This window comes from Perognathus longimembris, chromosome 6, assembly GCF_023159225.1.
Source record: "Perognathus longimembris pacificus isolate PPM17 chromosome 6, ASM2315922v1, whole genome shotgun sequence".
Lineage (NCBI taxonomy): Eukaryota > Metazoa > Chordata > Mammalia > Rodentia > Heteromyidae > Perognathus > Perognathus longimembris.
In genome coordinates, this window is record NC_063166.1 from 53,891,558 (window position 1) to 53,918,227 (window position 26,670).

At 39.5% G+C, this 26,670-nt stretch overlaps 1 protein-coding gene across 2 annotated transcripts in view; it reads right to left on the reverse strand.

Annotated features, from left to right (window-relative positions):
• Positions 1–26,670, reverse strand: part of Pcsk2 (proprotein convertase subtilisin/kexin type 2) — a 263,957-nt gene that overhangs the window by 145,134 nt on the left and 92,153 nt on the right. The window lies entirely within an intron of this gene.

Consider the following 26,670-nt stretch of genomic DNA (forward strand, 5'->3'; position numbering starts at 1 on the left):
CTCTCTTTGATGTGCTAATCCTGGGGCTTGAACTCAAGAGCCTTGGCAATGGACCTCAGCTTTTGAACTTTTGTTCAAGGCCAGTGCTCTACCACTTGAGCCACAGCTCCACTTCCAGCTTTCTTTTCTTTCCTTTTCTTCCCTCACTCCCTCCCTCCCTTCCTCCCTCCCTCCCTTCCTCCCTCCCTCCCTCCCTTTCCTTCCTTCCTTCCTTCCTTCCTTCCTTCCTTCCTTCCTTCCTTCCTTTTATTTTCAGATTTTAAGGCTTTGAGGAACCAGATATATTATCCTTTTCTACACTTGATAAAATTTAAGATGTGTGTTTTATTGCCAAGTCCTCTTGCTTAGTTCCCTCCCTCCCTTCCTTCCTTCTTGCTTTCTTTTCTTCTTTCCTTTTGGTGCTAAATTGAAGATAAAGTCACATGACTTTCCTGCCCAGGCTGGCTTTGAATTGAGATTCTCAGCTCTTACTCTGAGTGCTAGGATTATAGGTGTGAGCAGTCAATGCCTGGCTTCTTGTTTTACATACTTCCTTGAAGATCCAGCTGGGGACAAAGTTCCCCATTTCCATTCATGTGTGTGAATGCAAAGGTACCAATCCTGTGATTGGTGATTATTACCACACTTGGGACAGAAACCCTGAGAGCTTTCCTTCTAGGTCTGCACTCTCACTGGTCTCATCCTGTTGACTTCTCCCATTTCCAACTTACCATTAGTTTCGTTGCCCACAGCCAGCCTTTGGGGAGCAGAGAACAAACATTTTATGACCACCCAGACTCCAGGCCTGTTTCCCCAGCAGGACTTCCCTCTGGTCTTTGTGCCACACATGCAGAGACATCAGTGTTGCTAATAGGGCTTTGCAGTTATGGAAACTGAGAGTTCAGTGACCTGCCCGGGTTAATTAGCACATTTGAACTCTCAGTTTTCTAAGTCTCATTGTATTATGCTCCTTTCCATGGCCCTCAAAATACCTAATGTTTAAAGAAGATTCAGAGCTCCTGTACTCTCTGGCATTTTCTTATTCTAATGGCTGAGCAAACTGGTGAAACATATTATGCCCATGTCAGGGGAAGCCTGGGACCCTCAAGTGATACTGTGTCCTACCTAAATGCCTTTTCTGGAAAACCATTGAGCACCCATGCCCCATGCCACTGCCTTCCCAGAACCTAGACCTTGAGACTGTGCTGGAAGAAATTAGTTCAGGCACAAAGAACTTGGGTTGGTAAGCAATGCTGACAAGCTTTGTTACCCTGGGCTGGATATTTAACTTCTCTGGGTGTCTATTTCTTCAGTTCCATAGTGAGAGAGTGGACACGATAAACCTGAACATGCTATGCATATACTGTGGACACTACACTTGTATTTGGAACTATTAAATATATGAAATGCTATTGTAGGAATAACAGTAAATAGTTATTAAACAATTTTTCATGTGTTTAGCACAGTCCTAATTTAATACTTATTATGATTTTTTTCCAATGAGGACATGGTAGAAGTTTACTCAAGCCCCCCCAGGTTGAAAGTGAATGAGGTGGGATTTAATCATTGTCTGTTTGTCCACAAAGGCTACCCTTTTATACTAGTTTCTGACAAAGAATTAAATGACACATATTCTCCATATTTATTAGGTACAGTGATATTTTGATATATGTATACCATCTGTAATGATCAAATCTGGATAGTTAGCATTTCTATCATTGCCAACCATTTCTTCCTCTTTTTGTGCCAATACTAGGGCTGGAACTCAGGTCCTTGTGTTCTTACTTAGCTTTTTCACTCAAGGGTGGCTCTGTACAACTTGAACCATAGTTCTACTTCCAGCTTTTCATCTGGTTAATAAGATATAATACTCTCATTGATTTTACTGTCCAGGCTGGTTTCAAACCTCAATCTTTAGATCTCAGCTCTTGGGTAGCTAGGATTTTGAGTCATAAGGTACCAATGCCCAGCTTCAAACCATTTCTTAGTATTGATAAGTTAGCATTAACATCATAGGAGAGATAATAACATCAAGGATTTGGAGGGAAAGGAACATTTCCAGCCATAATGATCACACTGTAGAGGGTGCTTTCCACCCCAACATCCTTTCTCCAAAATCATCTCCTGAGACATTCCTGTTTCTTGTGGAGGGATGAAGACAGTGTTGCAAAATAGGATCAAAAATGTACAAAAGACATTCTGTGAAACCAATTTCATTGCACACATTTGCAATATAAGTCAGGGTAGCTCCACTTCCTTTACTTTGTAATTTTTAAAATCTTTAGGCTAGTTACAGAAGAGGATGACAAGAGCCTAATAGCTATGCCCCTATAAACACAGAAGATGATGCTAAGTGAAATGAACTCCATGTTATGGAAATGACTGTTATATTACTGTTGTAAATACTTTCAACACACCATGTGAAACTGTAGCTTCTTTTGTTGATGATCCCCTTGTATCCCTTCCTGTGGTTGTACTCACGCTATCACTGTATCTCATCTGAATACCCTGGATACTGTATATACTGGTATAAGAATTAGGGAAGTGAAAGGGAATATCAAAATCCAGAGACAAAGGATAAAAAGACAAACGACTCCAAAAGCAATACTTGCAAAACCATTTGGTGTAAGCCAACTGAACAACTCATGGGGGGAGAAGGGAAAGGGGAGCGGGGAGGGGGAAATGAGGGAGGAGGTAACAAACAGTACAAGAAATGTACCCAAGGCCTAACGTATGAAACTGTAATTTCTCTGTACATCAATTTGACAATAAAATAAAAAAAAAATAGAAAAACCTGACAATTATTTTAAAAAATAATAAAAGAAACCCTGAAAAACAGTTTAACAATTCCTGTACACTCATCATTCGGATCTCCTGAATCTTAACATGTTACTATATATGCATTACTGTTCTTTGTATATGTATGTGCTCCCTCACAGACACAATTACTTTTAGGTCCTGAACTCTTTGGAGAGCAATGGCAAATAGCATTTCTCCTTAAGTTTCAAAACTTCCTGTGTTTCCAAAAAACAGTGATCACCTTAATTTATTTTATTATTATTGTAAAAGTGATGTTACAGTTACATAAGCCAGACAGTGAGTACATTTCTTTTTTTCTGTTTCTTTCTTTTTTTGTCTGTTCTGGAGCTTGAACTCAGGGCCTGAGCACTGTCCCTGGCTTCTTTTTACTCAAGGCTAGCACTCTACCACCGGAGCCACAGTGCCACTTCAAGCTTTTATTATTTATATGGTGCTAAGGAATCGAACCCAAGGCTTCTTGCATGCTAGGCAAGCAGTCTACCACTAAGGCACATTCCCAGCCCAGTACATTTCTTTTTGGACAGTGTCACTTCTTTCCTCATTTTCTCTCTTTTTTTTGTTGTTTTTTTGTTTTGTGGTGTGTGTGTGTGTGTGTGTGTGTGTGTGTGTGTGTGTGTGTGTGTCCAGTGTGGGGCTTGAACTCAGGGCCGGGGTGCTCTCCCTGAGTTTTTTGTGCTAAAAGCTAGCACTCCACCAGTTTGAGCCCAGAGCCACTTCAAGCTTTTTTATTTTTATTTTTTATTTTTGACAGTCCTGGGGCTTGAGCTCAGGGCCTGAGCACTGTCTCTGGCTTATTTCTGCTCAAGGCTAACACTCTACCACTTGAGCCACAGTGCCACTTCTGGCTTTTTCTATATATGTGGTGCTGAGGAATTGAACCCAGGGCTTCAAATATACGAGGCAAGCACTTTATCACTAGGCCATATTCCCAGCCTCCCACCCGCTTCTGGCTTTTGAATGGAGATAAGTCTCACAGGGACTTTTCAGACTGAGGAGGTCTTGAACTGTGATCCTTACTCCTGAGTAGCTAGCCACTGGCACCTGGCTCTCCCAGTTTTTAATCACCTTCTTATTAACCATAGTTCAACTATGAAAATCAGGAGATAGTATTCCTTTTGTACTGTTATTTAATTTATATTTCTTATTCAAATTTCATCTGTTATCTCATTAATATTCTTTGTTTTAGAAGTTAATTTTTTTAATAATTACTAATTTATTGTCAAAGTGATGTACAGAGGGGTTACAGTTTCATATGTTAGGCCATGGATACATTTCTTGTACTATTTGTTACCTCCTCCCTCATTCCTCCCTCCTCCCCCTCTCCCTTTCCCCCTTTGAGTTCAGTTGGTTTATACCAAATGGTTTTGCAAGTATTGCTTTTGGAGTCGTTTGTCTTTTTATCCTTTGTCTCTGGATTTTGATATTCCCTTTTACTTCCCTAGTTCTAATACCAGTATATACAGTATCCAGGGTACTCAGATGAGATACAGTGTTAGCGTGGGGACAACCACAGGAAGGGGATACAAGAGGATCATCAACAAAAGAAGCTACAGTTTCACATGGCATGTTGAAAGTAATTACAATAGTGATATAACACTCGTTTCCATGACATGGAGTTCATTTCACTTAGCATCATCTTATGTTTTCATAAGGACATAGCTATTGGGCTCTTGTGGTCCTCTGCTGTGACCTAAACCAGTGCTAATTATTCCCTATGAGGGAATCCATAGAGTCCATGTTTCTTTGTGTCTGGCTCAGAAATAATGACATTGCCCCAGGAAATAGAAGGACTTGGAAAAAATTATACTAAGTGAAGTGAGACAGACCCAAAGAAACATGGACTCACCTCGGGGGGGGGGGGGGGAAGAGAGAGGGGGGAGGGGGGTATGAGGGACAAGGTAACAAACAGTACAAGGAATGTATCCAATGCCTAACGTATGAAACTGTAACCTCTCTGTACATCAGTTTTATAATAAAAATTAAAAAAAAAAGATAAAGTGGAAAACATGGCAGTGCATATGAAGAAGCCAACTGCTGCTTTCAGGAGAATTTTTTTTGATATGATGTTCTAGATTGCAAAAAAAATGATACTGCATCTTGTAAAATATGTTGGTTTACATGTATGGTAAAATGGATTGATGATACAGTATATAGTAATGCTTTGAAATATCACTACAAACTGATCTGTGTAAAAAGCTATGTGATAAATAAATGCAATGATATGCTATAGTAAAAAAAAATAAAAGAAATATAGACTCTATGGTCTCCCTCATTGGGAATAATTAGCACAGGTTTAGGCTAGTCACAGCAGAGGATCACAAGAGCCCAATAGCTATACCCTTATGAACACATAAGATGATGCTAAGTGAAATGAACTCCATGTTATGGAAACGACTGTTATATCACTGTTGTAATTACTTTCAACATGTGATGTGAAACCATAGCTTCTATTACTGATGACCCTCTTGTATCCCCTTCCTGTGGTTGTACCTGTACTATCTCTGTATCTTATCTGAGTACATTGGAAACCGTGTATACTGGTATTAGAGCTAGGAAACTGAAAGGGAATACCAAAATCGAGAGACACAGGGCAAAAAGACAAACGACTCCAAAAGCAATACTTCCAAAACTGTTTGGGGTAAACCAACTGAACAACTCATGGGGGGAGAGGGGAAGGGGGAGGGGGGAGGGGGGAATAAGGGAGGAGGTAACAAACAGTACAAGAAATGTATCCAATGCCTAACATATGAAACTGTAACCTCTCTGAACATCAGTTTGACAATAAATTTTTTTTTAAAAAAAAGAGTTAAAAAGAGACTTTTCTGAAGAGGAAATGGGAATGGCCAAGAGACAGATGAAAAAGTGCTCTACATCACTGGACATAAAAGAAATGCAAATCAAAACAACATTGAGATTCAACCTCACCCCAGTAAGAAGGTCCATTATCAGGGAAAATCGACAATAACAAATGCTGGAGGGGATGTGGCCAAAAGGGAACCCTACTTCATTGTTGGTGGGAATGTAAACTGGTTCAGCCACTCTGGAAAGCAGTATGGAGATTCCTCAGAAGGCTAAACATAGAGCTCCCCTATGACCCAGCAGCCTCACTTTTGGGCATTTACCCAAAAGATTACAAATAAGAACACACTAAAGCCACCAGCACAACAATGTTCATTGCAGCACAATTTGTTATTGCTAAATTATGGAACCAACCCAGATGCCCCTCAGTAGACAAATGGATCAGGAAAATGTGGTACATATACACACTGGAATTTTATACCTCTATCAGAAAGAATGACATTGCCCCATTCATAAGGAAATGGAAGGACTTGGAAAAAATTATACTAAGTGAAGTGAGCCAGACCCAAAGAAACATGGACTCATTAATATTCTTTATGACAAATCAATGAGCTAGTCAACTAACCAACCTATCAACCAGCTAACCACCTCTTACTTCTAAAGAAACTAAAGCCAAAGTCTTTTTTGCAGGACAGGGACAAAGACGACTAGAATCCATCTCAACTACTGTAAATGTAGTTCAATTTAGGCAGCATTCACCCAACCAAGAACATGAACAGAACTGTGACAAATCATCAACCTTTCAGCAGGTTGACTACAGTTACAAAGCTCCAATTTCCCAGGTTCTCAGAAGTTCCTCCTAGTGCAAGTTTTCAAATTTAAAAGCAGTATCAGGATTATCTAGAAAGCTAGATAAAAAAATAAGTTGTAATCTGGCAGGTCTAGGATGGAGTTTGGAAAAATTCAAACAAGCTCCCCAATGCTGCTGGGGATGCTGGTCCATTATTCCATAAGTAGGAGTAGCTGATCTAGGTGGCGGCCCTTCCCAGGTTTTGTGGGATGACTCCTTCAGTGACTTCTTACCAACCAAATTCAATGTTCTGGTCTTTCTTCCATATGACCCTTGGATAGGGGTGGAGATGGGGGCACCTGTCTACCTGTTGGAATCACATTATTACCAAGACACTCTAACTTGTTCCAAGAACTGAGAAAACAATACTTTTGTGCAAGGGCCACTAAGTGCAAACATTTTAACACTCAGATGTGTGCTCATCAGACATACACTCACACCTCAGCCCAGCTGAACCTACCCTAGGTCAGCTGAATCACAACCAGGTCATAAACACACTAATCTAATGTCTATCGTAGACTGTGAGTTTTTTTGTTTGTTATGTAGAAATAACTGGCAGGTTCACAACTTCATAGGACTACTGTGAAGCTGAGTATGTGAGCAAGTGTGGAGTACAGAGCAGTAGTGGCATGCAGGAATTTCTCAGAATGTGAGCAAAAATTCTCATACCCAGGGCCTAGACCTTTGGGAAAGTTTTGATAATAGGAAAGAAGGAACTCCCCTGCAACCTCTCACAACCAGCCCGTTCACATATACTCCATTTCTACCATCCATTGACTGAGTCCTAGCTACCTACATGTTTGAGCCTATTACTTTGATGTCTGAATCTTAGTTACATGTTTTAGCCCACATGTTTAATCTTAATCCTTTTATTTCTTTGAGTTTACAATTTTTCAAGTAATTTCAAACATTTCTGCCAGAGTCAGATTTTTTTTTTTTCAAATCACAAAATTTGATGGACATTTTGTTCAGAGATAAGGTTTTGGCTAGGCCAGAGATTTTTCCAAATCATAAACTTTGATGGACATTTTGCTTAGTGATAAGGTCTTGCTGGGAAGCTCAGGATAGCTTTGAATTTGCTAGCTAGCCCAGCTGGCATCAAGCTCTAATCCTCCTGCATCAGCCCTTTTAGCTGGGTTTACAGGCATGCACCACCATGCTTGCTTCCATAAGAGTATTTGAGGGTAACTACCTTTGTTGTCATGAGTTTTTACCTTCTTTTCAAGAACAGAAGCTATTCCAAGCAGTTTACAGTAGAACACTCATTTCTAATATCTCCTTTTCTTGTTGGTTAAAACTAAGCACCTTTAAGTTTTCACAAATACTAAAGCTTATATTGAGGAGGGACTGAATCTTACACTGGATATTTAAATTTGCTTCTGAGAGTATTTACTTGTACCTTCTGTGTTCTTGAACTATTATTTACTTCTGAGTTGGACATAATTGGGATGGCAAATGGGTCACCTGTTATTGCCCGTGTCTTGGGGAAATGATTTAACTTCTGGATAAGCTGCAGGTGATAGTCATGAAAGCATGAAACATACAAGGTTATCTGAGAGTCCGGCTATGCCATGCTGCTGCAGATAAGATGAAATGTATTTTCTTAAACATTTTTTTGAGGACATGTGAATTAGCACAGCCTATGTGGTGTGTGTGGGAACTCTAAAGTGGGCATGTTGTTTGAGCCAGGAATTCAATTTCTAAATCTGTTATGAAAAGTTCTTTGAGTGCCTGTATTTTAACTGTTTTCAACACTTTCTCTTATCTCAACTTGCTGCTGTAAACTAGCATTGTCAGTTCTGTTGACCCAGCTTTTCTTCTGATTAAGGAAAACCATGGATCTGTTCTGGCTAGAGCTATAAATGGTCATCTGCCCCCCCCTGCCCCCCCCCCCGCAATCTTTCTACCCTCTTTGAGTGAATAAGACCTCTTTCTTATTTTCCTAGCCATTCTGTAATATTCTGCTTTTGGAGGCTGGAGTAGGAAGACATGCTACCTGGACATACAGCAACCAGACTGCAACCACAGGAGAAGGTGAGGAAAAATTCAGAGACAGCAACCTGGAGCCTGTGTTGTCAGCTGCTGGATCAGCCTTTCAATTGTTATCTCCAACATCCTGGACTGACATAATTTCCCACCACTTTTCTCTATCTCTGTGTCTCCTCTTTGCTTCTCTGTATTTCATTGTCTCTCTCAGAAAGAGCTTGCGTTGTGTCATCCAGTAGGTAATCTATGCCTCCTATTGCCTGCCCTTAAGCATTTGAAACAGGACCATTCTGAATTGAGATGTTGGAAGACAGTACAAAACAAGAATGTAAAATGAAAATACATTGGATAGTACGTAATGCATTCTTAAAATTAATTTTTACCTATTCTTTACTTTTTAAATGTGACTCCTCATTATTATGTGCACAATTGTGGCAAGGAGACACAAACTATTGAGGATAGTTATTCAGGGTACGGAAATGAAGAGGGGGCTTGGTTTGGGGGGATTTCTCCTCTATGCACTGTTTGAATTTTCTATATTATGCACCTGTTTGTAGATTACATTTGTGAGCCCTGGGAATATAAGACAAGATCTGAAGACATGTGGTACTATGTAGCCAAAGCTGCTTTGTCAACAATGAAAGGGAACCAGGGTTCATTTTAAGGATGGAAACTTTAAAGTTGATAGCTAGCTATTTTAAAATACTATATTTAATTGAATCTGTATAATGTATAACAGGCATTTTCAATCTCTGCAACATTAAATATCAAACAACATATACAGTGAAGCATTCTGGAAGGAATTTGTGATAATGAATCAGTGTTATCTGTTTTTAAAGGCAGAATCAAATCTATAAATAAGGCTTCTTTCTGAATTATGGGAACATATTTATGAGATCAGGAACACAAATACAAGGTGGCTGATAAAGGAATTAAGATGTATTTGGGTTAATTTGAGCTAACAACATTTATGATTTCTTTCTTTTCACATCTGGAACACAGCAACCTATAAACTAGCCTAGGTTTATTCTGGCTCTTGACTCTGTGTGTGTGTTGCATTGGTAAGTTTAGTTTCAAAGTCCCCCTTCCCACCCCTAACTCCAAACTTCTCAGTCATTAAATTTTAGGATTAACTTTGATTTATTACTTTGGAGGGCTTGCTAAATACAAAGATAAATTACTGGGCTTCAGTGATTAAAAAAGAATAATGGTTTGTTTGTATTCAACACTGTTCAGTATGTTAATTGTTATTATTTTTAATTAAAAAGACAGCATGGGATTCCTAGTCTGTAAGGAAGCTGGAGAGGAAAACAGTGAGCAGGGACCTAAGTGGAGTAGTAAATCTCCAGGCCTGTCTGGGGGAGGACTCCCAAAATGTCTTTGCTTTATGTTTGCTGGGTTCTGGCAGTGTTTAGATACTAATTGGCAGGAAGGTGCATGCACTAGAGTCTTTGAGGGTTATTTCACAATTGTCCACAACTGAAGAAGAAATCCTAATGATTTGCTACAATGTCATCATTTGACTTATAGTTTAGCCACAAGGTAGCTATGTGTTGTGGGTCAAATCCATTTTCCCATTAGGATTTCACTCTTCAGGTCCACTTCTTCAGCTTTGAACTTCTTCCTCATTTTCCTCTTTTCCTTTTCTTTTCTTCAGCATCCTCTTATACCAAATGCTCAGTTTATTCATAAGACATGTAGACTGTTAAAGCCAGTTAATTAGCTGCATTATGTGTCTGCTATAATAAATTTCAAGAACTGATCCATTTATATGTTTATTACTATATATAAGGAACTATAAACATACCAAGTTAGCATGACTTATTTATAAGTATATAAATATATTTATATATTTATATTTATAAGTACATGAATAAGTATATAAATATGAATTTAAAATACAATATATGTATAAAATAAATGTAAAATACAAAACAAAATAAATAAAAATAAAATAAAAACATATAAAGTATAATTTTATATACTTATAAAATCATGATAATCTCATAATTATTTGTAATTGTACAGTAGACAATTATACAGAAAATATACCTAAGTATTATATACTCATAGGTTTTTTGCCAGTCATAGGGCTTGGACTCAGGGCTTGAGCACTGTCCTGGCTTCTTTTTGCTCAAGGTTAGCACTCTGCCTCTTGAGCCACAGTGCTACTTCTGGCTTTTTCTGTTTATGTGGTGCTGAGGAATCAAACCCAGGGCTTCATGCATGCTAGTCAAGCATTCTACCGCTAAGCCACATTCCCAGCCCTATACTCATAGGTATAATGTAATTATATATTACATTATATCTATGTATATAGATATGCATACATGGGAGTAGGAAACACCAATGTAGAAACTGTACACATAAACTAGATTCCCAAAACCTTCTCTGTGTGATGGGAAAGGAAAAAAAATGATGTAATCCCAAACTGGTCATAAAATCACATTTTAAAAGTTCTTTAGGAAGTAACTGAGGGAGGGGTAACACTGTTCAAAAAGAAATGCACTCATTACCTTATTTTTATAACTGCAACCCCTCTATGCATCATCTTTACAATATAATAAGATTTAAAAAATTCTTTATAGCTTCCAATTGGAAATTTCACTTTGCAAAATGTATGGTAAGCTTATTTTTCCTTTCACTCTCTTTTTTTCTTCCTTTCAGGGCTCCTTAAACTAGAATTCTTCCAAGGATGAAGCAAGACTTTGTTCCTAACATTTCTTCTATTATCAAGCAGCATTTCAGAATAGTTGTTCTAAGTGAACAGTCACATGCAGGCCTCAACCAACACAGCCTATTAACAAATCTCATCTCAACCTGGGTATAGCATGCATGCATAAAGGCATGATTTACTTGGATTTATTGAGGCAGCAGTAAATACATTTGGAAGCAGTGAATTATATTAGAAAAACCACGACTGAGCATTTAAAGCTCTTTCTCAGCGAAATAAATGGTATGTTTTGCAGACAGTCTCTTTCTCATGCATTAATATGGAAAAAGCAATTTACCAAAAAATGGTAATAGAAACCAGCAAATAGCTTAATTCGTGTTATTATTCCAGCCAATATAAAATTCAGGGAAGCAGAAATGGCACGGGTGGAGACACAGCGGTAGCAGCTGCTCTACAACACCATGAAGCATGGTCCAGTTGAGGGATGCCATGTTGCCATGGCAGCAAGCTATGCCTGTGAGCTGCCTGCAACCCCAGATAGCCAGCTCTGCCCTAGGGAAGGGGCAGAGAGCATGCACTGGGCTGTGGGTAATTGGTGGGGTGGAGTGGTATTATACAGATTAAGTTGAGTCTTTCAAGGATACAGGCCGTGGTCATATTGGTCTCTGCCTTCAAGGAACTTAAAGTTAATCTGAGAAACCTAGTGAAAGGTACATGATTGTATGATATTAAGACTTCCTGTGTCCAGAAACACTGGAGAAAATGAAGGCTACAGCAACCAAAGAAACTTTCTTGGGAGGAAGAAAGACTTAGGTTAGATTTTGAAAAGGAAATGCAATGAAAATGCAGTGCCCTGTTCTCATGGCTAAAGTGGATGATAAAAAGATTCACATTTATTGATGACAATATAAATTTCACAATAAAGTACAGCACAATATCAATCAGTACTTGACTAAGGTACAAATGAAGTGCCTTCAGCCAACTCATCTCCCTTGTGCTTTGTCACAAATGGCTCATTTTCCCATGAAACACCACCACCACCTTTTTTGTTTTACTGTTATAACTTTATCTTCTGTTTTACAGAATTATTTTTTTGTTTCTATTCTCAATTTTCTTTTTTTCTGAATAATTATTTATTGTCAAAGTGATGTACAGAGGGGTTAGTTTCATACGTAAGGCAGTGGGTACATTTCTTGTACAATTTGTTACCTCCTCTCGCATTTCCCCCCTCCCCCTCCCCCTTCCTCTCTCCACCCATGAGTTGTTCAGTTGGTTTACACCAAATGGTTTTGTAAGTACTACTGGTCCCATTGTGTTTCTCTGACAGGAAGCAACACCTTTTGATGATAGATTCCCTACCCCTTTCTTTTTTTGTACCAGTGCTAGGGCTTGAACTCAGGGCCTTGGTGCTATCTCTTAGCTATTTATGCTCAAAGTTGGCACTCTATCACTTGAGCCACAACTCCACTTAGGACTTTTTGCTGGTTAATTGCAGATAAGAGTCTCACAAACTTTTCTGCCTGAGCTGCCTTTGAACTGGGAACCTCAGGTCTCAGTCTCCTGAGTAGCAGAGATTACAGGCATGAGCCACTGGTGCCCAGCTGATAGATCCTCTTGAAGACAGATAAAACATGATTTCCATCCACTACAAAATCAGCAAGATGTTAATCCAAAGGCCACATAGGTTTGGAATTTATACAGTCTGACTTTCTGAAATAGAAGAAGAGGAGAAACACATAGAGGACAGATGGGCTGGTGATATAGTGTAGGTGGATGGGAAGGAGATGATAATAAAACAAAGGAGAGTAGGTTCAGCACCAGGCCATAATTTCCAAACACCCTTCTCCACCATTGTCTTGGGGTAATGGTTGAACATGATTGAGGATACTTTTTGGCAGAGTGATCAACAGCTCCCAGCAATAACCCCAACAGAGAACTTCCAAACTCTAGAGGTTAGCCAGAGGTCTCATTTACATCTAATTGTTGTAGTGTCATGCACTCACACCTCACCTCAATATACCATCTTGCCTCTGAGGATACATAATTTGGTAAGTGACTACCTGCTACCCAGTTCTTAGAAAAGCTCTCTAATTTCTTTTTAAAAATCCCAAACTGCACAATTATGTACATATCTTTAATATAATCAATCGTTAAACCTTATCTATATTACCTAAGAATTGAGGCTCAGGGAACTTGACTGCTTGGTCAAGCTACTGCCCATTTGTATTTTCCTCTGGGAAAGTTATCACTTTCCAATCATTTCTGATTCAATAAAGTCTAGCTTTTGCTTTTAGAAACTATACTCTGTTAAAACCTCCTCTGTGTATCTGCCCTTGAATTCTTTCTTTGATGAGACCAAGAGCCTGTCATTTGTTGACTGGCTAATGCTGGCAAGAATAAAATCATAGTGGAATGAGGCTGGGAGTATAAGGGGAAGACACTTAGGAATGAGTGATGGAGATTCAGACATGCTTTCTACAGCTTCCTCCAGCCCCTCTACAGGTAGATACCTCAGGTAGGTATATATCTCTGGTCTTAGAGTCACAACATTTCCCTTCCCACCTGGGTAGCAAATGTGACTTTTTTTTTTTTTTTTACCAGTCCTGGGGCTTGAACTCAGGGCCTGAGCATTGTCCTTGGCTTCTTTTTGCTCAAGGCTAGCAGTCTACCACTTGAGCCAGAGCACCACTTCTGGCTTTTTCTATATATGTGGTGCTAAGGAATTGAACCCAGGGCTTCATGTATACAAGGCAAGCACTCTACCACTAGGCCATATTCCCAGCCCCCAAATGTGACATTTGTAAGACAAGTATAAGATTAAGAACTTGATGAATCTAGATAAAAGGTGATTCCTGCCACATTTCATCTCTCATGCTTTTTTGTCAAAATAATCTTATTTTGGAATCCTAAATGTATAGGGAAGTTAAAAATGGAGGGTGTTATCATATGCCCATGATTCAGGTTCCTTATGATGACTGTTTTAGTTTTACCATTGTTATTATAAAGGTGATACATAGAGGGGTTACAGTTACAGGAGTCAGGTAAAGAGAACATTTCTTTCTCCTGTTCTCTCCCTTCCCCTTATTATTAATATCTTATATTAGTATGGAACATTTCTCACCATTGATGACCCAATGTACACCTACTGTTCTTAAGTACAGCCCATACTTAATTCATTTGTTTTAGTATTTTTTTTTTTTTTGCCAGTCCTGGGGCTTGAACTCAGGGCCTGAGCACTGTCCCTGGCTTCTTTTTGCTCAAGGCTAGCACTCTACCACTTGAGCCACCGTGCCACTTCTGGCTTTTTCTATATATGTGGTGCTGAGTAATCGAGCCTAAGGGCTTCATGTATGCAAGGCAAGTGCTTTACCACTAGGCCATGTTCCCAGTCCCTTCATTTGTTTTAGTTTTAACCTAAATTAAAGTTTTGAATCATGATCCCATCCAGGATTTCATATTACTTTTATTTTCCAGATTTACTTTAGTTCTTGACTGTGACAACTGTTATCATTTTTTCTTTCTTTTTTTTTTTTTTTTCATATGATGACCTGGGTAGGTTTGAGGAATACTGGCTCCAACCGCTTCTCAAAGGGCTTTAAACCTACATGCTGCCTGAGGATGTGTTTGCCACTGGCCATTTTCTTTAAAAATTTTTTTTATTAATAATTACTTACTGATTGTCAAAGTGATGTACAGAGGAGTTACAGTTACATACGTTAGGCCATGAGTATGCTTTTTAAAATGCTTCTTATCACAATAAAAGACCACAAGTAGCAAAAACAATCCTAAGCAGAAAGAACAGTGCTGGAGGAATTACAATACCAAACTTCAAGCTGTATTATAAAGCTATAGTAATAAAAACAGCTTGGTATTGGAACTGGTACAGGCCTGTAGACCAATGGAACAGAACTGAAGACCTAGAAATGAGCCCACAGAACTATGCCTACTTAATATTTGATAAAGGAGCTAAAAATATAGGATGGAAGAAAGATAGCCTCTTTAACAAATGGTACTGGCAAAACTGGTTCAACACCTGCAACAAACTAAAACTAGGTCCCTATATATCACCCTGAACCAAAATCAATTCCAAATGGATCAAAGACCTTGAAATAAAAACAGATACCCTGAAAACAGTAAAAGAAGGAGTAGGAGAAACACTTGGGCTCCTTGGCACAGGACGAAACTTCCTTAACAAAGACATAGAAATGCTACAAATCAAAGAAAGGATGGACAAATGGGACTGCATCAAACTGCAGAGCTTCTGCAGGGCTAAGGACATAGCTCGCAAGATAAACAGAAAGCCCACAGATTGGGAAAAGATCTTTACCGGCCATACAATGGACAAAGGCCTCATAACTAAAACACATGGAGAACTAAAAAAAAACAAAATTCCTCTAAAACAAAACCGCAAAGAACCAACAGTCCCCTCAACAAGTGGGGTAAAGACTTAAAAAGAGACTTCTCTGATGAGGAAATGAGAATGGCCAAGAGACATATGAAAAAGTTCTCTACATCACTGGCCAAAAAAGAAATGCAAATCAAAACAACATTGAGATTCCATCTCACCCCAGTAAGAATGTCCTTTATCAAGAAAACTAACAATAATAAATGATATGGGCAGGGAATATGGCCTAGTGGTAAGAGTGCTTGCCTCATATACATGAAGCCCTGGGTTTGATTCCTCAGCACCACATATATAGAAAAGGCTAGAAGTGGCACTGTGGCTCAAGTGGCAGAGTGCTAGCCTTGAGCAAAAAGAAGCCAGAGACAGTGCTCAGGCCCTGAGTCCAAGCCCCAGGACTGGCAAAAAAAAAAAAAAAAATGTTGGAAGGGATGTAGCCAAAAGAGAACCCTACTTCATTGTTGGTGGGAATGTAAACTGGTTCAGCCACTCTGGAAAGCAGTATGGAGATTCCTCAGAAGGCTAAACATAGAGCTCCCCTATGACCCAGCAGCCCCACTTTTGGGCATCTACCCAAAAGACCACAAACAAGAACACACTAAAGCTATCAGCACAACAATGTTCATTGCAGCACAATTTGTTATTGCTAAAATATGGAACCAACCCAGATGCCCCTCAGTAGATAAATGAATCAGGAAAATGTGTTACATATACATAATAGAATTTTATACCTCTTTCAGAAAGAATGACATTGCCCCATTCATAAGGAAATGGAAGGACTTGGAAAAAGTTATACTAAGTGAAGTGAGCCAGACCCAAAAAAACATGGACTCTATGGTCTCCCTCCTAGGGCTTAATTAGCACAGGTTTAGGCTAGTCACAGCAGAGGATCACAAGAGCCTAATAGCTATGCCCTTAAGAATGCCTAAGATGATACTAAGTGAAATCAACTCCATGTTATGGAAATGAGTGATATATCACTGTTGTAATTACTTTCAACATGCCATGTGAAAGCATAGCTTCTGTTGTTGATGATCCTCTTGTTTTCCCTTTCTGTGGTTGTACCCGCACCATCACTGAATCTCATCTGAGTATATTGGATACTGTATATACTGGCATTAGAACTAGGGAAGTGAAAGGGAATATCAAAATTGAGAGACAAAGGATAAAAAGACAAATGACTCCAAAAGCAATACTTGCAAAATCATTTGGTGTAAACCAACTGAACAACTCATGGGGGGAGAGGAAAAGGGGGAAGGGGGATGGGGGAATGAGGGAGGAGGTAACAAAGTGTACAAGAAATGTACCCAATACACTGGACATTGTATATATGCTTATCTGAACTGGGGAAGGGAAAGAAAAATGAAGGAGGGTGTAACAAATAGGACAAGAAATGTACTCATTACCTTATTATGTAACTATACCCTCTCTGCACATCATCTTATCAATAAAATTTAATTAAAAAAAAGGAAATGTACTCAAGGCCTAACGTATGAAACTGTAACCTCTTTGTACATCACTTTGACAATAAATAAGAAAAAAAGTAAAATGCTTCTTATCATTTTCTTCTTATCTTGTGCTTGACTATTGGACTCGATTTGTCATCTCTCCTTGTATCCAGGCCTACTTGTGGCCTCATTGTGGGTGGAATATAAATCTCTACCTGGTGACTTTAGACTTGGTCATGTTAAGATGTGCTGGCCAATAGCATATGGACAGAAGTAACCATGAGCTGGATTGAAGCTGGGCATGAAAAGGACTCTTGTGGTTTCATCCAACCCCTTTGCTCCTGCCATTGTCACAAGGAGAACATGCCTGGACTAAGCTCACCAGTGGCATGAGAAAGACCAAAGACACATGGAGCAGAGCCACCCTCAACTGTGCTTAGATTATATCACTCACCCCAGCCAATCCCTGATGGATAGATACTAATCAATGATTGCTGTTTCCTACTTCTGAGCTTGGAAACATTTGCTGTGAATCCTAACATTAAATGTACTTAAGATTTTACAGAAACTTAAAATAAAAATTTTCAGTCTTTTAAAAGCTACGTCTTCAGGAGCATGCTGTCAAGGGGACTCGCATCCCAGGTTGGCTAATTTTTATACTTGTGATAAGAAGACATGTTTATTATTGAAAACCAGAGCTACTTCACCTCTAAGTCTCTAGAGGGATTTAGAAAAATAATTGAAATTCAGCTGCTTATGAATGTGTTTATTTTCCCATTTATTCATCCCATCAGCAATTTAGTTGGTGCCTAATATGTGTTAGGCTCTTCACATGGGAGTGAGTGAGTGAGAATGGATGTAGCCCCAGCCCTCAGGGGGCTGACTTCTTGGTAAGATGTGGGCAAAAATGCAATTACAAGGAAGTGCCTTTCTCAAAGAAAAGCTATTGTGCAGGCGTTTATAGGGAATCTGACCTGGTTGTGTTTGCAGGAAATCTTCCTTTAGGAAGGCTGACCTGAATTCTGAAGCAAAAGGAATAGACTAGGCAAAAGAGGGGAGGATTCTGTGCAAGGAGCCCACTCTGCAGACTGCGGGAGGGAACACAATGGTGTTGTGGAGCTGCACAAACCTTGGTAGGACTGAGGTTCAGGATGAAGAGGAACCTGAGTAGAAGGGGGCTGGATTCCAGCTTGTCTAGGGATTTGAGCCTATTCACAATTCAGTTTGTCCTCACTTGCTTGAATTTGGGGAAACAGAAGAGGCCTCTCTCATTGCACATTGGCAGCATGTCAAACCTATAGTTCCCTTCCATGGGCTTCTGGTAGCTGAGCATTCAATGGTGGCAAAGGGAATGTCCAAGAAGTGGAATCTGGCAGCCAGAAGCTAATGATTAGGACCGAAGTGCGTTGGGACCCACAGACAGGTGCCCCTCACAGATGATTGTTATGACAAAGCCTTTTTTAGGTTCTTACTTATCCATTGGCTTGGTTTCCAGCCTTCCAAGCTGATTCCATGGAAGAGGCCCTTCTACTTTAGTTATTCACACTAATTTGCCTGCATCGAAGCCAAGAACTTTGATAAGTATAGGTAGGTGTTGCATCCTGTCAGCATATTAAAGAAAGTGACATTTTGCATAAGGAACTATAGGTCCTTTGAGGGTATCAGACACAGGAGAGGGAGCTGTTCAGAGCCACTAGTGATGGATTGGCAATTTCACTTGAGTTTCTCCAGAAGATCCCAAAGCACAGGGATTTGACTGAAGGAAGCACTAGTAGAGGTGGAAATAGCAGGTTGTCAATAGAGCCATTTATTATGTGGAGACCTGGAGATCAGTACCAATGAGAAACTTGGAAAGCAGCATAGAACATGACTCAGAGCTGTCCTAAAGAAGGGAGGAAGGAGCTGGGTTATTTCTACACTAAATCCCATTTATTATTGGTTCAAAGATACTCTGTGGAGTGGGTGTGGGTATTCACTCCCAAGAATTAAATTGCCCATGGATCAAGGTCAAGTGAAAATGCCCTCAGGTGAAGAGTAGCAAGTACTGGCAGCTGGAGTCACTGAATTTTCTACTCCTAGTGGAAGCTGGTGGGTATTGGTGTGTCTAGCCATCAGGGAAAAACACCAGCTTTCCTTTATACTTGATATATTACAAAATGTTGTCTTAGGGTGAAAGATGTAGGAAGAAAATAGCTTTCTGTATACTGTATTGTCTCTTACCTCAGGAAAAATTGACTAATGAAAAATTTAAAAAAAGGAGTTGAGACTGTGGCTTAATGTCAGAGTGCTTGCCTAGCATACATGAGGTCCTGGGTTCAAAATGAAATGAAATGGCAACTACATAAATGGGATGTAATGAAGTCCTATTACATCCTATTTAGTCCTTACTTATATCTTGTTTCTGCTTTTGAGGAAAATTCAAACTAAGAAGGAGTACTAGGTCTTGAAGCCAGTAGACTAAAGCTGGAATGTTGAGTCCATCTTTGCTGTTGCAATTTTGGGCATGTTGCTTCTCCCCACTCCTGGAAACAACTGTGAACCAACTAGATTCATTTCCTCAGGATTTCCCAACAAAATACCACATATCTGGTGGCTTAAATAACAGAGATTTGTTTGCTCACTATTTGAGAGCCTGGAAGTTCAAGATTAAGTGTTAGCTCCTGAGTCTGCACTGTGTCCCTGACCGGTCAGCCCGCTTTTTTAGGGTTGCAGTTTCAGCTCCCGAGGCTGTGCTGCATCCCTGACTGGTCAGTTCTCTTTTTGCTTTCCCAATAAATCCATCTTTTTGCTTGAGACTTGAGACTATCTCTGAGTGGTGGACTCTTGGAGGAACATGGGATCTCCTCCCTTGAACCCCGTAAGGGGTGAGGTCTTCTAAAGCCATTTCTTTGCTTGCAGGTGCTTCTCTTCTTGAGTCTCCTGGAGTCTCCTCATGGTTTCTCTCTCTCTCTCTCTCTCTCTCTCTCTGTCCATCTATGCCCTAGTATCTTTGACTTGTACAGACACTAGTTGTTATGATCTGAGAGGTTTCCCAGATTCAAGTGCTGAAACTTATTCTTTACTTTGGTGGTATTAACAGATAGGGCTCTGGAAAAGTGGTTAGGCATGGATGGTTCGCCCTTATAAATAAATTAATTCTCTAATAAAAGAGCCTTTTTAGAAAGCACAGTATTTTGGTGATCTGTCTCTTCTGTTATTTGGGGGCACAGAGGTCCTCCCCAGGGAGAATGTACAAGGTGCCATCTTGGAAAGCAGAGATCAGGCCTCTCACCAGATACTGAATCTGGTTCCTTTAGCCTGGACTTTCCTGCTTCCAGAATTGTAAGAAATTGTGGCTAGGAATATGGCCTAGTGGCAAGAGTGCTTGCCTCATATACATGAAGCCCTAGGTTCAATTCCTCAGCACCACATACACAGAAAATGGCCAGAAGTGGCACTGTGGCTCAAGTGGTAGAGGGCTAGCTTTGAGCAAGAAGAAGCCAGGGACAGTGCTCAGGCCCTGAGTTCAAGGCCCAGGACTGGCAAAAAACAATACAAAACAACAAACAACTAGAATTGTAAGAAATTAATCTGTGCTCATTATAAATTATTCAGTGTAGGTATTTTATCATGGCAGAACAAAGTGATTCAAACCCCAGCCATATTGGATAAGAATCTACCTGTTTGTACTCATGTAACCTTAATGACTTCTTTAAAGGCCTTTATTCAAATATAGTCCTATTTGGAGGACATAATTCATGCCATGGCACTAACTGCACTGCTTATTTATCATCCCTCTAAGACCCTTACCTCAATGTACCCACCAACCCAAAGCAAGAAAAATCTCATGCAGTTTAGTTTAGACAAGCTCTCCACTCTGAAAGACTGTCTCCCAAACCACTACAGCTTAAGTTGAAACCATTCTCCATCCCGAAACTGTTCACTCTGCTCTTAGTGTAAGTCTGATAAATATGGCTTTGCTTGATCGATGAGTTTCTTTGATGGTCTTTGGGGAGAGGACAGGATCAAATAAAATAGCAAATAAAGACTCTATGGCAGTGTCTGACATCCAGAAGTACTCAGCCAATGTTTCTTTGCTTCTTACCTCAATCTCCTGTCTAGAGAAAAGATTTTTTTTTAAGCTTGAACAATAATTTTTGTTTTCTTCCTTTGTCATGCCCAAATTGACAAAATAATCTCACGTCAAAAGCTTTCTGCCTCTCTGTTTTGTCTGAGGAAGTCTGTGCTTCATACAAGCCAGTAGTTTTTAAAATATTTTTAACTCTTCCTTTGGAGTTCTTGGCATGTCAGAATCAATTGGAGGTTAGTCAAAGGGTTCTTCCAATGGAATGCAGTGCTGTTGGACATGTGTTTGATGGGCATTATGCAGACTGAGAAGTTGATGGTGACTTACAAAAATCAACTACTGTGATGAAAATAGAGGCAAATTCCTCTTGCCTTGAGAGATGGGAACATGGCACTCTTTTTTTTTTTTTTTTAACTTGAAAGTACGACTTATCCCTACCTAATTTTGAGAGGGCTCTTTACACATGTTTCTTCAAGGCAGAATGCTACTAGAAAGAAGGTTTATGTTTTTTTAACTCTGCATTTTCTATTAGTTTAAATTCTACATGAAGTAAGACTTCAATACAAATTGATTAAGTAGATTGACTTGAGCAACGAGGGAACTAGAGAGCCAGATAGGAGGAGGATGGCACTTGTTGCTTTTCCTGGGTGATCTGCTTTCCATACTTTCTTTTACTCAATCCTCAGCATATCCTATATTTCCAGAATTGCTACTCTTTTTTAAAAATCATTTAAATACAATCTTTAGATAGTTGTACAAAAGGGCTTCAATTCAACATGTCAAACTATGTGTATAGTGAGTGTATCTTTTTTTTTTAGTGAGTGTATCTTGATCAGTGTCACCCCTTCCATTTTTATTCCCTGATGTTTCTTTTAACAGATGAGGAAGCTGAAGTTTAGAGAAGATGACTTGGTCCAGGTCACAGTTTTGGAAAATGTCAGGGACAGAATGAAACCCTGATCTAATCCTGGTCTAATGCAGTTATCTCTTGAAGTCATTAGGTGATCACATCCAGGATCTTCTGTGAATTCTGTGTTATTCATGGGAACAAGATGGATGAGAAACTGTGTGTCCTGGACATCCAGCCTTTGTAACAGGAAAATTTCCTAAACACATCAGTCAGAATTGGACTCACCACTGTGTGGAGTGATCATGACACAGAGGAGAGATGGTGCTCAGAGGCTGAATTAAGATGAAAGAAGAAAAATTAGATATGCACAGCAACTAATTCCCAGTACCTTGCCATGCAGTGGTTTAATCTATGAGCAGTTTTAGCTGCACCTGGGATCTTGTTATAAATGCAGAGTCTCACGATCTTCATCTTGAATCATAATCTGCATTTTCACAAGTACACAGGTGATTCCTAGGCACACTAAAGTTTGGGAAGTGCTGCCTAATGTATTTAAAATACTTGGACATAGTGATGCACACCTGTTATTCAGCCCCTGTGAGGCAGAGGTAGGGTAATCATGAATTCAAAGCCACTCTAGGCTATGTATAGGAATTTTGTCTCAAAACAAAAGCAAGAAAACAAAATAACAACAAAAATGAGGAAAATAGGAGGACTTGTGCTTCAAAAATATTATATCCTGTGCTTCAATTGATGATTGTCCCTCATTACATCTGTTTATTTATCTGCCTATCTGAGCTTGTTGCTTTCTCTCTTAAACTATTTCCCAGCTACTAGAATCCTGATAGAGCTTTTTTTTCTACCTTTTAGAGAGTCTAGTGTAAATACTTTTTATCTATCCTAGGAAATCAGTCACATGATGTAGGGGAAAAGGTCACCTCTCTCAATTGAAATTGCCTAATCTACTAAAGAAAGGATTTGAAAACACCTGAGATTTATTCTGTCACATGATTGCATGATTCAAAGTCCTTAGAATTAGTCTGATGATACAGCTAAAAATATTTCCAAGAATACTTCTGGGGTACATTGTTGGAATCATGCCCCTAATTTGTCCCTGCCTCTCTGTATTTATTTCTTTGAGTATTTCCTTTCCACATTGTCCTTGGGCCTGGTCACATCACTTGCTTTGTCTGATGAGACATAGCTAACAAACCATAGACAGAAACTTGAAAAGAACATAAACAGAACTTAGGGAAGTTCATGTACACTGCAGCTGCTTCTCTCTGCTGCACCCTGAGTTAAATTTGGCTTCCCTGGACTGGGAATATGGCCTAGTGGTAGAGTGTTTGCCTCAGAAACATGAAGCCCTGGGTTTGATTCCTCAGTACCACATATATAGAAAAAGCCAGAAGTGACGCTATGGCTCAAGTGGTAGAGTGCTAGCTTTGAGAAAAAGAAGCCAGAGACAGTGCTCAGGACCTAAGTTCAAGCCCCAGGACTGGCAAAAAAACAACAACACACAAAACAACAACACCCCAAAGCAAAAAAAAAATTGGCTCACCTGTTAAGAGACACAAGACTCATTCCCCTACCTTTCCCAGTCCATTTAGGATCAGTCAGCTCTCAACCGCACATCTCTTGACTAGACCTACATGAATGATCCCAGGAAGAACAAGTAGAAGATCCACCCAAATGAACCCATCCTAAGCCTCTGACCTGGAGCTAATAAATGCTTGTGTTATAGTCAGTTCCACTTTTTATGTCTTCTTACATAACCAAAAACTGATTTACTGGAACTATTTTTCATCTTTAACTCTCCATTATAACTTCTTAAAGGAGCATAGCTTGGTAACTACTTACACGGAGAATTATAGGAACTCAAGGTAGGAAAAGAATCACTTTTAACTAATCAAAAACTAGTTCCCTCTGTTGTAGATGGGGCTGCCTACACCTCAGGTTCTTAGTTGCCTATATCCTCCTGGATACAATAGAATTAAAGTTCTTGTCACAGAATATGGATCAGAAGTGAACATTGCACATAATGAAATGGTCTTTTCTGATCTCAATTGACTTGAATGATCCCACACTGGCTACTCTGATTGTGTGTATGGGCATCTCATCTAAACCAGCAGCTGTATTCCTGTCTATCCCTGAAGGCATGGCAATAGAAGTAAACCCTATAGCTTATTCAAAGCTATTGAAAGCAAAGGCAGGCCTCCAGAGAGACCCAGAAGAACTCTGACATTTGGAGGAGTCCCTGGCAGATGGGAGTTGTTGGGTAGAATGCCCTGTGGAGTTGAAAGACTACCATTTACAAGTGATTTGGGGGCACATTGTTTAGAAAATGACAGACATACTCATTGTTTCCTGACTTAAGTCAAAACAAACCAAACCAAAACAACTCCCACATAGCAGTCATAGCCACTTGACATTACCCAGCCCATATACAAATCAGAATGCATTTTGTTTTTGAAAGGGGGCTGGATAATGTTGCCTTCCATCTCTGTAGGGCTTGAGCAAATGAAAGTTGTGATGACAAACCAGTCGACCTCAATGCAGTTTAAATTGCAAATAGCCATTCATCCCAAGCTAGTCATATCCTTTATCTCCCAGAGAGAGCAGGCACAGAGAGCCTATTCTATCTCTGGATGACTAGAGTGCATGTTGAAGGCATGGGATGTTCTTTGACAGCATTATGTCTAGAAATGGAATTGGAAGTGTTGTTCTGTCCTCAATTTTCTTTGGCATTTGGAGCTGTATTCCAACTGGGAGCTCATTGTAAGCAAGTAAAATGGCATATTACCAGGACAGCAAATCTTAAAACATATTCAATTGTCCAACTAAGTTGCATCCAAAGCTGAAGCTATACACAGGAGGTAGCTGGTATAGCAAAACAAATTTGAATGACACATAATATTTGAAAGGACTTTCTGTAAAATAGAATAAGACAAATATTTTATTTTCCCTATCTCTGCCCCAAATTGTCCTGTAGTAACTTATTTTTCATTCTACCTTCTGTCCCTTCCTACATCTACATCTTTTTAAAAATAACCATTTTTGGCATTTTTTGTTTGTATGTTTTTGTTTTTTTTTCCAGAGCTGGGGACCGAACTCGAGGCCTTGAGGTTGGGACCGAACTCGAGGCCTTGAGGTTGCCAGACAGGCACTCTTCCGCTGAGCCAGATCCCCAGCCCTGTGGTTGTATCTACACTATCTCTGTATCTTATCTGAGTATTTTGGAAACCGTGTATACTGGTATTAGAACTAGGAAATTGAAAGGGAATACCAAAATCGAGAGACACAGGGTAAAAAAAGACAAAGAACTACAAAAGCAATACTTGCAAAACTCTTTGGTGTAAATGAACTGAACAACTCATGAGGGAGAGGGGAAGGGGAAGGGGGAGTGGGGAGGGGGGAATGAGGGACGAGGTAACAAACAGTACAAAAAATGTATCCAATGCCTAATGTATGAAACTGTAACCTCTCTGTAATTCAGTTTGATAATAAAAACTTAAAAAAAAATAACCATTTGTGTTGCTGTTTCCCAGCCTCTCATTTGTTGTTCCTGTGTTCCTTTTTTTAAAGCCCTTGCCATGTCTCCTGTAGTATTTTATTATTATTTCTATTTTGAGTTACTTATTTTTCTTCTCTCAGAGACTGTGTGACACTTGAATGTGAATGCAAATAAAGGGCAAGCAGAATGGAAACATCTCAGGAGGGTGTGTGTGTGTGTGTGTGCTTTGCATCAAGCTGGAGAGGAACAGGCTGTTAATGAAAGAAAAGGCACTTCATAAAAGAGTATTTACTTATCCATTTTCCAAATCCCAATTTGCCTAGAAGTATACTCATGGTCACAGCCAGAACAGCCATGCAACACCATGGAAAATTTTAAGAAATTATATCTAAGCCAGTGAGAAATGTCCATGAGGGTTTGATCAGTAGGAATGGATGGAGTTTTGGATAATCAAACAAATTATTAGACCTCTATTTTCAGAGTTCATCAGGACGTTCCAGGGAAGCAAGTTTAATTAGGGGAAATTGTTTATTTATAAACATTCACATTGCTTTCCCTCACACCCACTACTTTGTACTGGAGAACAATTGAGTCAGCTCCCAAAATTTTGTCCATTATAGAGACCTTAGGAACTGGGAGAAAATGAGTATATATGGAAAAGGTAAGTGGGTTTACCTCAGAGTTGATGGAAGAAATAATTTGTTGAGGGAGAGACAAAAAGACAGAAGAATTGAGAGATGAGGATAGAGAGAGAAAGAGGAGAGGAAATAGGCAGATGCTTTTGGACAGTGTTCAGGAAGCAGAGAGGTGTCAGTGTAAGAAGAGAGGATATGACACTCTTAAATAGCTGGAGAAAAGAGGGAAGGAAAGAAAAAATGAACTTTCAAATGACACTTTCAAAAGCATTCTTTGGGGGAGGTTAGGCAATTCTAATAATTAATTTTTGATAGCTTTTGTCTGGTGGGTTGGGTTTCATTGAAAACTAGACTCTATGGGGCCTGGCATTATATTTGTAGTTCATTTAAGCATTCATTCTTATAATCTAGCTGTCAAATTACACATATATCAGTCAACACAGCACATATCACAGTACTCAAGACAAAAAGATGGTAATGAAAGATAAGCATCATTAGTTTAGTGACTGCTAACTCATTTGCAGAGTGGCATGTTTTCTGCATGAAGGAGCATCCTAAATCCTGGGGAAAGAGCTGAACCACCACCACTCAGAACCAGACCATCAGTGAGATCAAGAACAAGAAGTTTATTGGAGGAATAATCCCAG